Below are 15,996 nucleotides of genomic sequence, written 5' to 3' on the forward strand. Positions count from 1 at the left end.
GCGGTTAAATAAACTTCCAGCGATGCTAAATGTACCTGTGATCATTTTCAGCAAACAGCAATGCAATCCTTGCACCACAGCTCACGAGGTAAATTAGAAACTGAACCCATGTTCTAACCAGATCACTTCTCACTTGAACTAGTGGCTTATTATCAAATCAATCAATTTCATTTAATTACGTTAATCCATCGTCAAAGATGAAATAAAAGAAGGCGTGTGATCACTCTGATTGCAGCACTGGTGTGCTGATCTGTAGTAACTACCACCCCTCGTGTCTTCTTCTAGCTTGCTGTGGAAATAGTCCAACCAGATGAGGACTTGTCAGACCAGATCCAAATGTGCTTGATTTTCCGTGCAGTGATTGACAACAGCTCCGAATGCCCCGGGATATTCTGTCTCCTCACCGTTCCAGAGAGATAGGATTGAATGACGGCTTTTCTCCCTCTTCAACAGCATTTTACGTATTAATCACATTGAGAGTATGAACCGTGAAATGAAAGCCATCCCGCTAAACTACTCCGGCCTTGACTAAATAAATGGTCCTCCAAGGGAAATAACTTTTCACGGGATTGGTTTGGTGGCAATATTCCGAGACTATGCAAAATACCCCAAATATGCTGTAAATCAAACGCTGACATAAACCTCGAAGAGAATTAAACAAGCGGCTTCTTTTGCACTGACAAACTTTAGATTACTGGAGATATTAATAAGTAACCAAAAATAATCAAAATAAGCTTTGACTATTAGTCATGCTGAGCACATTAAACTAATGCTTTTTTAAAAACTTGTTTTCAACATATATTAAATAAATACATTTACTGGTGGTAACCTAAATGTCATAGAAGGTTGCAGACTGTGGTTGTACTGGGCATCTTCTAGGTGCGAATGTGATCGGGCGTTCCTGAAATAGAAAGGCTACCTCTCAGTGAAACTTCACTGACGCACTAAACAAAGGTAACAGTGTATATGCACAAAGTGGAATTTATATAATGTAGCTAGTGTGGGTTTCAAAGCAGCTCGCCCAACTCTCTCTGAAAACCACATTTACGACAACATAAATACAGTAAGGCCTAATACTGAGCAGTGTTTGGCATCAGCGTCGCCATACTGTGTGAAAATGAAGTCAGTTGCATCTTTTGATTCATTTAAATGAGCTCAATGAACTGTGAAAAAATGTTAATTCTCTTCACGGGCGCCTTTTGTGTTCCACATCCCTAAGGAGATGGCAGGAATACATTGCAGAAGTTGGACCAACTCGAAACTTGGTTCAAATTCAAAAGTGATGTCACTCTCCGGGCACGGTGAAGCCTTTCCTTATTCTAGGTGAGCTTCACTGATCTGACGGCTCCAACATAAAGGTAGACGCTGCCCGTTGAGCACTTTGTGAGTTTTGGACACTAACAACAACATAGAAATACATGCTCTATGCATTTAACAAAGACCGCACTTGTGTCAACTATTTACATATGCATAGGCCTACTGCCTGATTGACCCTTCGTTAAGTCCCGCCCCTGGAACACGGGAAAGAGGTTGGAAGGAGATACACGTTTCTAGAACTATCTTTTTCTACCTAAAAAGCAAACATTAACAGAGTAACTTGGCACATCATTAACTAGCGTTAGCACTTATATGCTATGCTAGCTGCTGAAGGTATACACTGAATGTACACAAATGCTGCTTTTGCTTTTTAACGATTGCAACAGTGAATAAAGACCTACCCGGCTTTACAGGAACAGTGTTGCTCCTTCATTTATTTGTCGTCTGTCTCAGTCTCCAGGTGATGTGGTGATTCACGTTTACACTGTGATCTGTAGGCTTTAGCTTCTATCTTTAACTTTTCAACTGGCTTTCTCTGCTGAATCAGATTGACATCCTGAATATAATCTTCAAAGGCATATTAGAGACCCTTCTGTCTGCTTTGCTCTGACATCACTTTTTTGTTTTGTATTAATGCATTTATTTATATGGATGCAGGGAGTGCAGTTAGTGACAGTGTGGGCTCCATGGTAGCTCTGACAGCTTGATGGAGTAGCGGGGGGGGCTTAGCAAAGGATCAATTGGGGTGCTATTTCTGAAGCTAAGAAAAGCCTTGGCCATGAAGTACAGCACAATATGTTGTGCATGCAAGTTTATCTCACTGTACGTTAAACTTCATAATCACTGCTAGTTTCATGTTATTCACGTCGAACAAAATAATGTTATCAACCCATAGTATAGGGCTTTATTCACGCTGTCCTCCCACTCCATACTTGTATGCAACATGGCACATCATTTTTAACAGAGGATCAAAGACTTATTCCCTAACACGAGATACAAAGTGCCATATCCGCCCCCTGGTATTCGTTGTTTAAGCTGTGATTATAAACTATGCAAGTTCATGATCAACTCTGACATCTATAATTATCATTATATAATCCATCAAAGAAAATGTGACTCTTCTAGGACCTTTCATCATTTAGTTCAAAGAAAGCATGTCAGCCATACTTGATATGTCTTCCACTTTATCTGATGGCTCCGTTTGTAAGAGGCTTTAAAGCGATGTAAAACTCACTTGAGTAATAATGACACTGCTTCTCACTCACGGGTCTTTTCTCATCACAGTCTTCCTATGAAACTGTTGTTTTAAAATAGATAAATCAAGAATATCAAGCTCTGTAACCTACAATGATTCTTTTTTTTACAAGGACAGTGGAGACATTAAAGCTGCAAGGAGCAACATAAAAGCTTGAGGGTGAATCCAAGCATTTGTTTTACCGATAAATATGGGTAGAGCATCTTGTTAGTTACAGTGATTGATAATCATCATTTTCAGTTCATATAAAAGGCCACCATGAATATGAAAATGAGTTTGATTACAGTTACCAGGTACACCTGAGACAGTTATGCTGCTATGTGCTTTGGTCACTTGAAAAACACTTTAAGAGTCTCGCTAATTTAATTCATCAGACAAAAAGAAGGGATACTCAGAAAAAAAGGAGCTCTTTGGTGTTATGAAGCATTTTTCTATTGTCCCACCATCAGGCTGGTGACTGGATTAATATGACCAGTGCTCTTCTCCTACTCGGCATTGCGCGTCACACTTGCACTTTCAGTACCCAAGCTGAAGCCCTGTGCAACAACATCTCCCACACCAGATCCCAAAACTGAGAGTGGGTCAGGATACGTTAGACTCGGGCTGAGAACCAAAACTCTCGATGTGACAATCGAACAAAAGGCCAGGAAGTTTGGCAATTTATGTGAAAGGCCACGGACAATTTTCAATTATAGTTATACGCTGTGCTCTCAAAGCGTACAAGAGTAGATCAACAGACGAAGGGATCACCATTGAGCCTCATTCAGTCTAAATTCGAATACGTTTTAGAGGCATGTTTGAAATGCTCTCACAGACTACTGTAGACTTTCAAATTCATAACTGAATAAAATAAATGTACCTCAATTTGGATAAAACAATATAGTTATGGCTATTACATTTTGGACTGAGTATGGCAAAATATATACTTTTACATTTATAATGATTTTAATTCTCTATGAATTACTGGCTATACCCTACAGGCTTAAAGTCTCCATGAGGTCAATATGATTATAACCCTGTTGTCTTACACTCTGAACTCTATACAGTGGCCAAAATCAATCTGCATTTTTCACCAAATATTCTGAAATATTCTGTGCATCAGCGCTTTCCTTGCACGAAAAACAGCTGGAAATAATTTGTAAGTCATTCATTTTTTTTGGACAGTTTCCTTTAATGGAAAAAAGACAAATGACCTTTGTCAGAATATTAATTGAGATTCATACCTTAAGGTAAGTTTAGACTGCAGCAGTCCTGATGAATGTACATCAGAAAGCCGTCGAGGAGGCCGTTAGAGGAGTCTCAGGTTTGTGCTCTTTCAGACTCCTGTCGCTGAGGATGAGAGGGGAGTCATGCGGCGCGGTCTTTGACGAGGCAGGGCATTGATGAAGGAAACAGCAGGGGCCACACACTCTGCGTCCCATCTCCATGGTGCAACATATTAAACTCTCATTTACTGACAAAAGACATTCAGTCATGCTGTTAGTCACACTCGTGCTACAACAAGTAGTGGCAGAATGAGAGATGGCCTCTCTCTGTCTTAATCACCGTTCAGCATATCGACTCTCTACTTTAAGCTTTTTAGACGGCTTGAAACCTCAAATATTAGATGCTTAAAGGACACAACATGTCACAAAATACTTAACGTTTACTACAATTTGAATTGTTCTGACACTGATACAAGTATTGGGAATGCCTCAGATATAGTCTAAAAGTCTGGATTGGGTATCTGTGAGTACTTGAGTCTATGCACCGATCCAATCAGCTCATTTACGCTACACGTGAACAACTGCACACGTCACTCACTACCCAATCTGTATACTCGAACGGTACTGCACATGTGCAAACTAGTACTACACACATGGTTAAACAATAGTGTGCAGCTCTACTCAATAAAAATGAGTATTGGGCGAAGGTAAGTTATAGCTATGGTGATGTGTGGAATGCTATATTGTAAAATGTAGGTTTTTTTCACAAGAAACTTTTAAAAATATATTGGAGAGGGAATTAATTAAGACCTATTTAACTTCTTAACACTGTCTCTAAGCAGCTTATAAAACATAATTAATACTACTAATGCCAAGACTTTTTTTAATCAAAGTAAATATTTCGGTAAAAATACAATCATGTGTTTCCTAAACATTTTAATTGTGTGTTTTTATGCAAATAACCATTATAGAGGCCAATAACAAAGTAAAAGGTTGAAACTACAATAACTAGCAGGAAGGTACAGTGTATGCTGCTGAGCTCTGCGATTTTTTTATTTATTCTTTTTGCACATTTCACATCCAGGAAATGTAAATGTGCTCCACACATTTTGGTTCCTATGTTGATAGAGTTACTATTTTCCATATCAAACAGGAATTAGAGAGAGAATCCTTTTAACAGAGCAGTCTGAATTCCTACAGTACGGTAAGTGGTTTAAAAGCTGTGGACAGGGATAAAAAAGTGAGTGGCTGTTTAATGGCTGGATTTTGACACAGAAACACACTAATCTGCTGTTACTTCTGCTGTAAACACAAGCATTCAAGACAGCTTTGTCAAAGGAAGCACCATCATTTTTATAGTGCTGCTTCCATCACTGATAAAAAAATGCCATCTGGTATTGTCCATTTTTTCTGTGTTTAAATATTTCAATGGCGAGAGGTTGTTTGCATATTCTAGCAGATTCAAAGCTCCATTTGGTTACTAACTCCGAAAGGGCCGTGCCTTATTGTCAAAAACACATATGCCACAAACCTTTTTACCAGATGCCAAACACGTACTGTGGATGGCGTGCCTGTCAAAAAGCTCTGCTTACAGAGGCGAGCTCCTGCTGTATTGTTCCATATTTAAACACAGAGTGAATGTGCAATGTAAGAACAAGAAGACAAAAAAACACTGGAACACAATGTAGGGAAGGTCTGATTCTTAAATCTTTAGAAATACATGCGGCCATTATTATACAATGAATAGATTTTCCACAAGATCATACGAATGCGAGTTTCTGGTTTGTGCTATGTGTATAATTCTCTGTTTAATGATTTAGCCGTACAATTACTTAAGCATAGTGAATACTATAAATCATACTGTGCTTTTCCCAACTATTTTTCCAACCAGAGTTTCACTTGCTCATGGGGACATCGTTTTTATATGCATTCATGTGGTGGAGAAGGTCCTCATTATTTCAGCAGAGTGGACTCCGTGGATTATTATTACCCACGCATTAATGTGTGAGCAGCATTTGCATCACACTGGGTTAAGGTACAGCTCCTTTTAATCACTTTATACACTGTGTGATAGTTTACTCAATCACAGTTAATCATACTTAATGAACTGAACACGTCATTTTTTTTTCATGTATGTAAACTGCAAAGCAGACACATAAAGGTAACGTTTTGTTTTGCGTCACTGGAAGTTACAGTTGTGTGAAAAAGTGTTTGCCCCCTTCCTGATTTCTTATTTTTTTGCATGTTTGTCACATTTAAATGTTTCAGATCATCAAACAAATTTAAATATTAGACAAAGATAACACAAGTAAACACAAAATGCAGTTTTTAAATGAAGGTTTTTATTATTAAGGGGAAAAAAAAAAAATCCAAACCTACATGGCCCTGTAGGTTTGGATTTTCATGGTTCCATTTACCACAGCAAGTCTTCCAGGTCCTGAAGCAGCAAAACAGCCCCAGACCTTCACACTACCACCACCATATTTTACTGTTGGTATGATGTTCCTTTTCTGAAATGCCGTGTTACTTTTACGCCAGATGTAATGGGACATACACCTTCCAAAAAGTTAAACTTTTGTCTCGTCAGTCCACAGAGTATTTTCCCAAAAGTCTTGGGGATCATCAAGATGTTTTCTGGCAAAATTGAGACGAGCCTTTATGTTCTTTTTGCTCAGCAGTGGTTTTCGTCTTGGAACTCTGCCATGCAGGCCATTTTTGCCCAGTCTCTTTCTTATGGTGGAGTCATGAACACTGACCTTAATTGAGGCAAGAGAGGCCTGCAGTTCTTTGGATGTTGTTCTGGGGTCTTTTGTGACCTCTTGGATGAGTCGTCGCTGCACTCTTGGGGTAATTTTGGTCGGCCGGCCACTCCTGGGAAGGTTCACCACTGTTCCATGTTTTCACCATTTGTGGATAATGGCTCTCACTGTGGTTCGCTGGAGTCCCAAAGCTTTAGAAATGGCTTTGTAACCTTTTCCAGACTGATAGATCTCAATTACTTTGTTTCTCATTTGTTCCTGAATTTCTTTGGATCGCAGCATGATGTCTAGCTTTTGAGGATCTTTTGGTCTACCTCACTTTGTCAGGCAGGTCCTATTTAAGTGATTTCTTGATTGAGAACAGGTGTGGCAGTAATCAGGCCTGGGTGTGGCTAGAGAAATTGAACTCAGCTTTCCAAAGATGTGATAAACCACAGTTAATTTATGTTTTAACAGGGGGGGCAATCACTTTTTCACACAGGGCCATGTAGGTTTGGATTTTTTCCCCCCTTAACAATAAAAACCTTCATTTAAAAACTGCATTTTGTGTTTACTTGTGTTATCTTTCTCTAATATTTAAATTTGTTTGATGATCTGAAACATTTAAGTGTGACAAACATGCAAAAAAATAAGAAATCAGGAAGGGGGCAAACACTTTTTCACACAACTTATTCAGTGCGTCAGCTGACACAAGAAGGGCTTTAGAAACATAATTCAACCCAGCTGTGGATGTCAAATTATGTTTAATAAAATGCTTCAAGAGTTTTATTGAGAAAAAAAGAGCTCATTGTCGATAAACAAGAAGACCTCGTGGCACATGTCACAACTACTACGTCTACCAGGAAAAGTCTTGTCAAGAGGAAATTGGTTTCATTATTAATTATCGATGTCCCTATTGTTAGGTAATTGCTGAAGTAGCAACCACTAATAGCTGTCGCCACATTACAAACAGGTGTAGCTTATCTAATCAAATCTCAACTGAAAACATAGTAAAATCCCATCACCATATAGGCATATAGGCCCAACGTGACATCCGTTGATAGTTTTTGAATTTGAGTAGCACTGCAATGCTGTTGAATGCATATCGGGGAAAATACCTCAAATAAAATGTTTAAGTATTACTTTATCACATGATGTTTCCACTGAAATCACAAGCAAGCTGTCGTAGCTTCTTTTTCCTTTAACCATGACACATATAATCAAGCCCTATATATAAAAACATTGAATCAGCGAATATAATACAACATTCACAACACACCCATAAGCTCCCATATGTCCAGCTTGTAAGCAGCATATGCTGAGCTGTGGGAAGACAAACTGTCTCTCTGCTTTAATCAAGACTGCTGCTGCAGTGTTACTATTCTCCCGAGGTCCATAAACTCCCGGAAACTTTTTCGCTCCCCATCTTTAAGTCGACTATGTATATAAACGCTGAGGGGCGTTTTTAACACAGATGAGCAGCATGCAAATAGATTATAGAGAAATTGTTTGGTTGTATGGACTCTGAGATAACAATTGCAGCATAAATGTGCACATTTTAAAAAGAGAAAAACTAAATGAAACAAAAAAAATTGCCACAAACAACAAAATGCTGCTTCTTCTGTTGTTTGTTTGGCCCACTCATATACACCACAGAGGAGACTCTGATCGTTCAATCTTATCTCTCCACATGCAGGCTTAAGGCGGCAATGTCTCTAATTCTGCAGAATACAGCGGTATTTTAAGACCGCCTTGATTCAACTGGGTGAAATGTTTTCTTTACGACAACACCAGAAACTTTGAAAGAAACCTTTGCTAGAAACATTTGTTTCAGCAAGATAAACAGTTGCAGCTGCATGAGTGAATGTAACAATAACCGGCACCGTTTCCTCCCTGTGCCAAATCACTACTGCTGCCTAATCAGGATGGAAGAAAAAACATGTATAAATGAGGAAAAAAAATCCAGACATAGAAGGACAAAACTGCCAGAAAGCGAAGACAATTTTAACACACATTTCTCAGCTAATGATAATGTAAAAGTTAGCCCTCGGGTCCTTCAAACATCACAAATCATTGAAAAAGCAAAAGCTCTGCTGTTCACAAACTGCCCCGTTCCTCCCTAAGTCACATTATATTCATGCAACATAGCATGTTACAATAGGAGAGTAATAGGAATAGCGATGAGGCTGTCTTTATTGCAAAAATGTTAAATGTGATTTCAACATTTCCTTGACTCAAAGCCCAGTGTGATCTGCATGCTTGGAATGGCTCCCTGCTATTGCCTTGTCTTTACTCATTCACCTTGTTCACAGCAGCTTTGGGTGACAAACCCAAACAGAGCACAGCACACTGAGGAGTGTTACGGGAAGAGGGATCTGTGCCCAGGGAATGAATGCTGTCGATGAACTGTGATATCTTAAAGACACCGAGGCTCGACTGGACATAGTTTAAATGGTGTGAAACCTCGGGGGGGGGGGGGGGGGTCAGGCCTGATGGTGAGTGTGCTAACGCTGCCAATCGTCATTCAAAGGGTCATGTAAAATGCATAGACGTGGATCTTTTTCATGGAACGAGCCCAAACTTAGATTAGCCTGTTTATTACCTCAACATGCTTGTCATTATGTGACCAGACAATTAATTTTGACCTGTTTGCCAAATAAACGATGAAGCTCGGTGGGGTAACAACTTTTTTTTTTGTTGTTTTCTGGTCCATGAGAGTTGAAACATCAGCTTTGGGTAAACTGCTACCCTCGTCACCCAGCCGTCCAATCACAATGGAGGAGGGGTGGGGCAATTAGCACAAAGACCACCTGTCACACTCTACTATAAGTGCTGAACAACAGCAACAATGGAGGAGGAGTAAATGAATATAAACCGTCGGGTTTGTCCTTCCTCCCTACGTGCTTCAGCCTTCCATTCATCCAGAGGAAGTACTCTTCCTTGTGCCGACATCACAGCAACCAGACGCAACCAAAGAATCAACAACAACAACATAGCGTCTACATAGCTACATTTAGCTACAGCCAAGTATTTAATTAGTTGTAAAACTGTCATCTTTGTCATTTGAAAAGCTACCCAATGACTGAATGAAGATAAATGAACTAATTTGCAGCAAAAACACAAATAAAAAGTGCAATAATCCTGCATATTGCACAATGGAGCAAGTTATATAAGTTATATATATATATATTGCACAATGGAGCAAGATTTCTTCACCACTACCACCACCAGTATTTATTTTAACCCAAACTATGATCAACGTTCCCCAAATCTAACAAGACCTTAACCATATGTTTATTTGTCAGTGGCAAAATTACATGTTTTATTTGACTTGGAGGAACTCCATTACCCAAGTTTTCACCATGTTGCATATTAATATTGTATTAATCAACACTTTTAGGCCTGCATGCATCATACTTCTGTACTTTGTTGTAGTGAGAGAAATTACCATATATCATTTTTTGAGAAGTCATGCTTATAATGTGACACTTTTTTCCTGTCATTATGCAAAACCAATGTGTATTTTTAATTTTTGTGATCCAACTTTGTGCATATTGTATAGTATTTAGATTGGATTCCATTTATTTCTTAGCTTTGGGCGATAACATTTGTCTCTTTTTAAATAAGCACAAAGCTCTATAGTGGTTATTTAAAACGTGACTTAGGAATTCATTTTAAAAAGACTACAATTTGTCTTTTTCCTCTCTCAATCAGAAAAAAATAACTTTGCACCTCTAATGATCTAAAGGCCTTAAATTTGGTGATTTAGAATCACATACCATTTCAGTGCACAGCTTTGGGTGGCTTGTATCATGCAGTTTGTGTTCAGTTAATTCTTTGGAATAACAAAGGTGTTGCATTGGGGGCCCGTGTAGAAATAAATCATTTAATAGTACATCTGTGTTTTGACTCCACCTTGAGAGCTCAGTGAAAATCCCATTACCAATTATTGTAACTGCCTGACAGGTCACCACATGAGAGTAAAGCTTTTATTATAATGCAGGTTAATTTTTTGGACAAACATTCTGCAGCAACAACTAGAGGCAGAGGCGATTATTTATACAAATTATACTACGTATCATCTTTGTGGAAGCAGGAAGCTCGTAAACAACAGCAACGTTTCAGCAACAAATAGAAAGGTATTTGTGAAACTGTGTTGGTTGGATTTGTTGCTGGAGAGCTGATGCAGCCTCTCAACCACTGACGGCTCTGAATTAGCTTTTTGTGAAAAGGGGCAAATAAAACACAGTACTGTCCACCAAGTACATGTTTGAGGTACTTCACTTGACTATTTCTAATTTCTGTACTTTAAACTTCTAATCTTCTACCTTTGAGAGGAAAAATACATACTTTTTTACTTCTCTACATTGATAGCTTGGGACATACGATCAGCTTACAGATTGTTTAGTCTATAAAACATTAGAAAACAGTAAAAGAAAATAACCATCACAATACCCTAGAGCTCAAGTTGACTTCATTAATGTCTTGACCAACAGTGCAAAACTAAAAAACATTCAATTCAATATAGAGAAAATACCTACACATGAAATAAGGCAAAACGGTGACACAGTTTATTATGATTTGAATCATACAGTAATACAAAGGCCTCACTATGATGTAGGCCTTTATGCCTTTCAGACTTGTGTTTGCCAAGTTTCATATCGTTCCGTACTGTAAATACTGTTCACATGTTGTGGTTCATCTTTAGACAGTCTGTGACTGACAGGCTGTCACCTGTACAGCTATTCTGCTCCACCTGTTTCAGATTTAATCGAGGTAGACAGATGTTCCATAAAAAAACTGTATTTATAGCAAAGAGAAAAATAAAAAGCTTAGTCAGGACGACAAAAATATCCACATATTTACCAGTCCTTGCCCACAAAGGGAGATCGCAGACTTTTTATATATTTGTATGGCCTTGATTGACAGTGACAGTGTTTCATTTCTGCCCAGACAGGTAGGACAACCCAGTGATTCAGAGATCCCCCAAATTACATCTGTGAGTCTGTGAAATAAATACATAACAAAATCTAAATTCTTCATGCATTTAAATTCGTCACATCCTCAATTTTCCATATTACTGCACACTTTTTCCATCAAGGAGTATTCCTTGTGTATGCAGTCAAATGAATCTGAACTTTGTTGAAGAAAATCATCATATAACCTGGGATTGAACCGAACACATTTGGTTTCATAAAAACATTCCTAGAAAGTGATAAAGGCGTGCCAGACAAGTTGTAATATATCACCCCAATTTGATTCCAAACATTTCCCGTACATGAATTGTGTATTCTGCCAAAAAGTTATCTTGACCCAGACGAAGACATGAGAGCAAGACATAATGAGGAGACCAGGTGTGCTTTATTTGTGGTCCAACCGACTGGTTCGATTGGTGGAAAGTGACATAAGGGGGATGAAGTTAGACTATAAGAGGGAGAACGAAAGAACGAATACTTTGGATTTTGTTGAATGTTGCCTTGTGCTCATTAAAACACTTCCGCTGGGTTACAACTCCAATTCGACGTCTCTTCTCGTCATTTTGCCACAAGAGACTTCCTTTTTATTTAGAAAGTACTTTCAAAAATCAGACTTCAACATTCTAATATAAAGCCTGCATCTCTTCAATACCAGTATCTGTGTGAGCCGCCTCAGTTCATAAACAGACAGGGCACTTCCTGAATGCCTATGTCATTGTACGCTGTATAAATTAACCTGGCGGCTAGTGGACGTTAGTTACTTAGTTACTTTTACTTACTTATAGCTCTTCTACTCTTACTTGGTTTAAGTCACTGAATGTCCCGACAGAACAACACCACAGCTGATATTCGGCCTGCATGCACATTTTTTGTTTCTGCCCAACATTGTTGAAACAGAGCTCCGCCCTCCGTGAATCACCGAGATCACAGCAGAGAAACAACCGCGACAGGAAATGACAGCAAAACGCAACAAAGACTCCCACAGAGCTGAAAGAAACACTCCTGTGGATGATCGCGATACATCTTAGAAACTAAAGATCTTTTGGTTACTGGCTCATTTATGAATGAAAGACCTCACAGAACAATCAACATGAGTTCTTGTAGAAGTGTGTGACCCAGTTATTACCTCAATAACCTTCATATGATATATTATTATTACATTATGACATTGCTGTCACCTGTGTTTTGCTGTGTCGTGATTTATCAAAGTGCATCGATGCAGATTTGACCCTTCTCACAGCAGACGTTTTGACTTGTCATAGAAGCATAATAACTTTAAGGATGGCTCTGTTCCATTCAAGTGTCCCAGTAAGCCGTGACAGTGAGACATCATGCGCAACACACAAGACCCTGGAACGGAAGCAGCTGAAATGAATTCAGCCATTGTTCCTTTTATGATTTCCACTTCTCCTCCTGTGACATGCCAAATGTCTTCCATAAAAAGGACCTATGTTAGGATGCAGGGCGGTCATTAGTGTTGTGTTTTGTTGCTTTGTAACTTTAGAAATCTAGGTAAAAAAAAATGACAGATCAAGTGTAGATTTACTTTGAAATTTGCCATGCCATCATAATGCATATTACATTATGTCTGTCTGAAAGGGACAATTTTAAAAAGAGAGGCGCTGTCACATCTCAGTAGAGTCCGTATTCCTTTATGACAGCAGTGATCTGCCGGAGTGCTTCACAGCAGAGTGGGAATACACAGAAAGCCCATCACCTGATGAGGTGGAAAACGTATTGTGTTCAGGAAGATAAATATTAAAACGCCGAGGAGGAAAAACTACACACTTGGAGAACAATCCTAGTTTATTTCTCCAGAAAAAGTCCCTGACACACGTAAACAGGAATGTCTTCACTGAGCCCGCAGGCTTCCCGCTGTCACTCGACGACATGGGAGGACTGAGCTGAGCGAGGATCGTCTGCTTTCAGTTTCGGGACATTTTCCACAGGCGGGTGCCTGTGGCTCTGAAGTGACAACAGCAGCCTCGATGGTGTTCGGGGCCACCGGATGGGCCGATTATATAACATCTTAACACTGTACAGTGAGGCAGATGAAGTCTCTCAGCGACAGTGTCTGTTTACCCCTTGACGCAGATACAGCGCGATGACTAAAGAAGCCAGACAAACAAAAACAACAAAAAAAAGTTCAAAAGAAGGAGAACGCCTGCAGTACACACGGTAGCATTATGGTAAACACATGTGATTCTTGTCAGTTAGACAGACGACAGACAATCTCATATTTACTATAGATGGCTGCAGGTCTGGGCCACCGCTAAAAGCATCCGAGTCTTTATTTCCATTCCCTGAGTGCTCCGGCAGAATAGTGTTCTTTTGTTTCGTAGCATCGCGTCCAGCAGCACTTTCCCCTGGAAACACACACAAAACACACACATGCACAGCCACACACAACCTCTACTCCTGTGCTCCGAAAAGTCAACCACCAGCAGTCTACAAGGTGACAAATGAACACTGTCACTCGGTTAAACACCAACTTGCACTTTTATTACAGTTATGTACCGTTGTCACTGTTTGGGGTTTGTGTGTGTGTGTGTGGTGTGTGTGCGTGCGTGTGTGAAATGTTCAAAATATCACCCTGAGCTTTTTTATTTCCTAACCCTTCCTCCAAAGTCTCACACACACCAAACAAGCGAGATAAAAATAGAAACTTTGCCTCTAGCTACATGAGGAATGGGTATATTTTGAATGACAGAAGGAACTTATATCACTGGTATCTAAATGTGAACACCACAATAATAGAGCACATTTGACTAGATAGAGAAGTGGTTGAATAAACCTGTAACCCTGTGTGTCCTTCACGCCACCCTGGTTTCGCTGGTCTATCTAAGGGCCATTAGGGGAGTCGCTGAGAGAGCGAGTGTCACTCTGCATTAGTCTCGTACCTCTATTCCATTCCGTCCGATAGGACACAGTCTTATATCATACCCACGCTGTGTCAAATCTGAAATCGCACAGGCCGCGCCGAGCGTTACCACCACCGCACTGATCCTAATCACGCTAATGCATTCCTTTATGCAAAGGCGAAGGACGTAACGTCTCGGTGAAAACATCAATATGTCTGTACGTGAGGATCCTGGTGAATCACTAAATCTGCAGCTGGTCAGTGTTGCTCGTGTCCAGGCGGCAACATGAGCCCGAGCTGCGGAAATCATATCTTAAGTTGCACGGGCACAAGAGGTTATGGCTCTCCTCCTGATTGACCAAGAGAGAATACAACATGAGAATATTTGCTGTAATAATTCTGCATGCGTGTCAGTTAGAGCGGGGAATTCTGGTGTGGCCCGAGGTTCGGTGGTCACGAGCAGTAAGGGGTTGTTTGTGTCTGTGTAGAGGACACAAAGGGCACATTGTTACATTTTCTTTTTTGTCAAGAACCAATGTCTAATATGAGAGCAATCAGCTGAACACACCTCTTGTCACTTCACTGCATTGTGGGGGCGTTTTATCAGTGATGTAATTGTTATGTAAGATCCTACCGCTGCGATTAGATCCTCTGGAGCTGTAGGAGTGATGTGCAGTATCTTGAAGCCGGGGACTTTGTGCTGCTGGTGTTTACGAAGACTATCCGGGTATCTGCATTCGGAGTTGGAGAATCTTATCTTCCAGGATTCTGAATTGATTCACAACTCCCAAAAATATATATATTTTTGCAAAAGAACAGATGTTGCCTTGGAATATGAAAATGAATATTCTGTTGTTAAAAAAAACGCAATAGTGTGGCTGTCGGCCTCGTGCGCATTGGATGCACCACAAGAGCGTGTTTAATGATAAGAGACAAAGAGGAGAAACCATCATCCAAACTTTTTACTTTTACTACCACATGCCACTTCATGTGTTGAAATGTAAGCTGAACTGGCCTGCTTTGCCCACTTACGGTTACTAAGTTATAAATGCACAATTGGTTTTTCGGAGAGGGCTTCAGTAAGTTTTAGAGTCTAAACTTAAGTCCTTGTCAATTCTTGAGTTATATAAAATCCAGTTTAATCGAATTGGATTTCATGTGGCTAATACAACGGTACAATACAATACTCCCTCTGTATCTCCAACGTGACGTGCCGCCTCTGATTCCTCTAAAGAGCTTCTAAACGATGATCTAATATTTGTGTCTCCACAGTATTTAAGCTGAGATGTTTTTTTTTTCTTTGAGAAGAAATTATTTGATTAGCTTGACCTTTTCAGGGAGCTTAACCTTTTTAAAATGTCAGGTGAGAAGGTTTTAAAATAAGTGTGCCAAATTCCTGTGTTAGGGGGCTCACGAAGACCTATAGAAAAGCGGCACAAAAAGAAGGTCTGACAATGATGAATCTTACAGCTCAAAGCAATTTGTTATAGTTCAGATATGTTTCTGGGAAACTCCCTTACAAAGCAGAACTCCCACTGAGATGGACCGAGCTGTGTGTGGGCACCTGTGCAGACTTCTTAAGAACTTAGGGAATGTATCATATTAGGTTTAGGTGTTTTAGTTCTACATAACATTAAACGAAAAT

The sequence above is a fragment of the Anarrhichthys ocellatus genome, unplaced genomic scaffold (genome assembly GCF_004355925.1).
Source record: "Anarrhichthys ocellatus isolate YVR2014 unplaced genomic scaffold, GSC_Weel_1.0 scaffold19, whole genome shotgun sequence".
Classification (NCBI taxonomy): Eukaryota; Metazoa; Chordata; class Actinopteri; order Perciformes; family Anarhichadidae; genus Anarrhichthys; species Anarrhichthys ocellatus.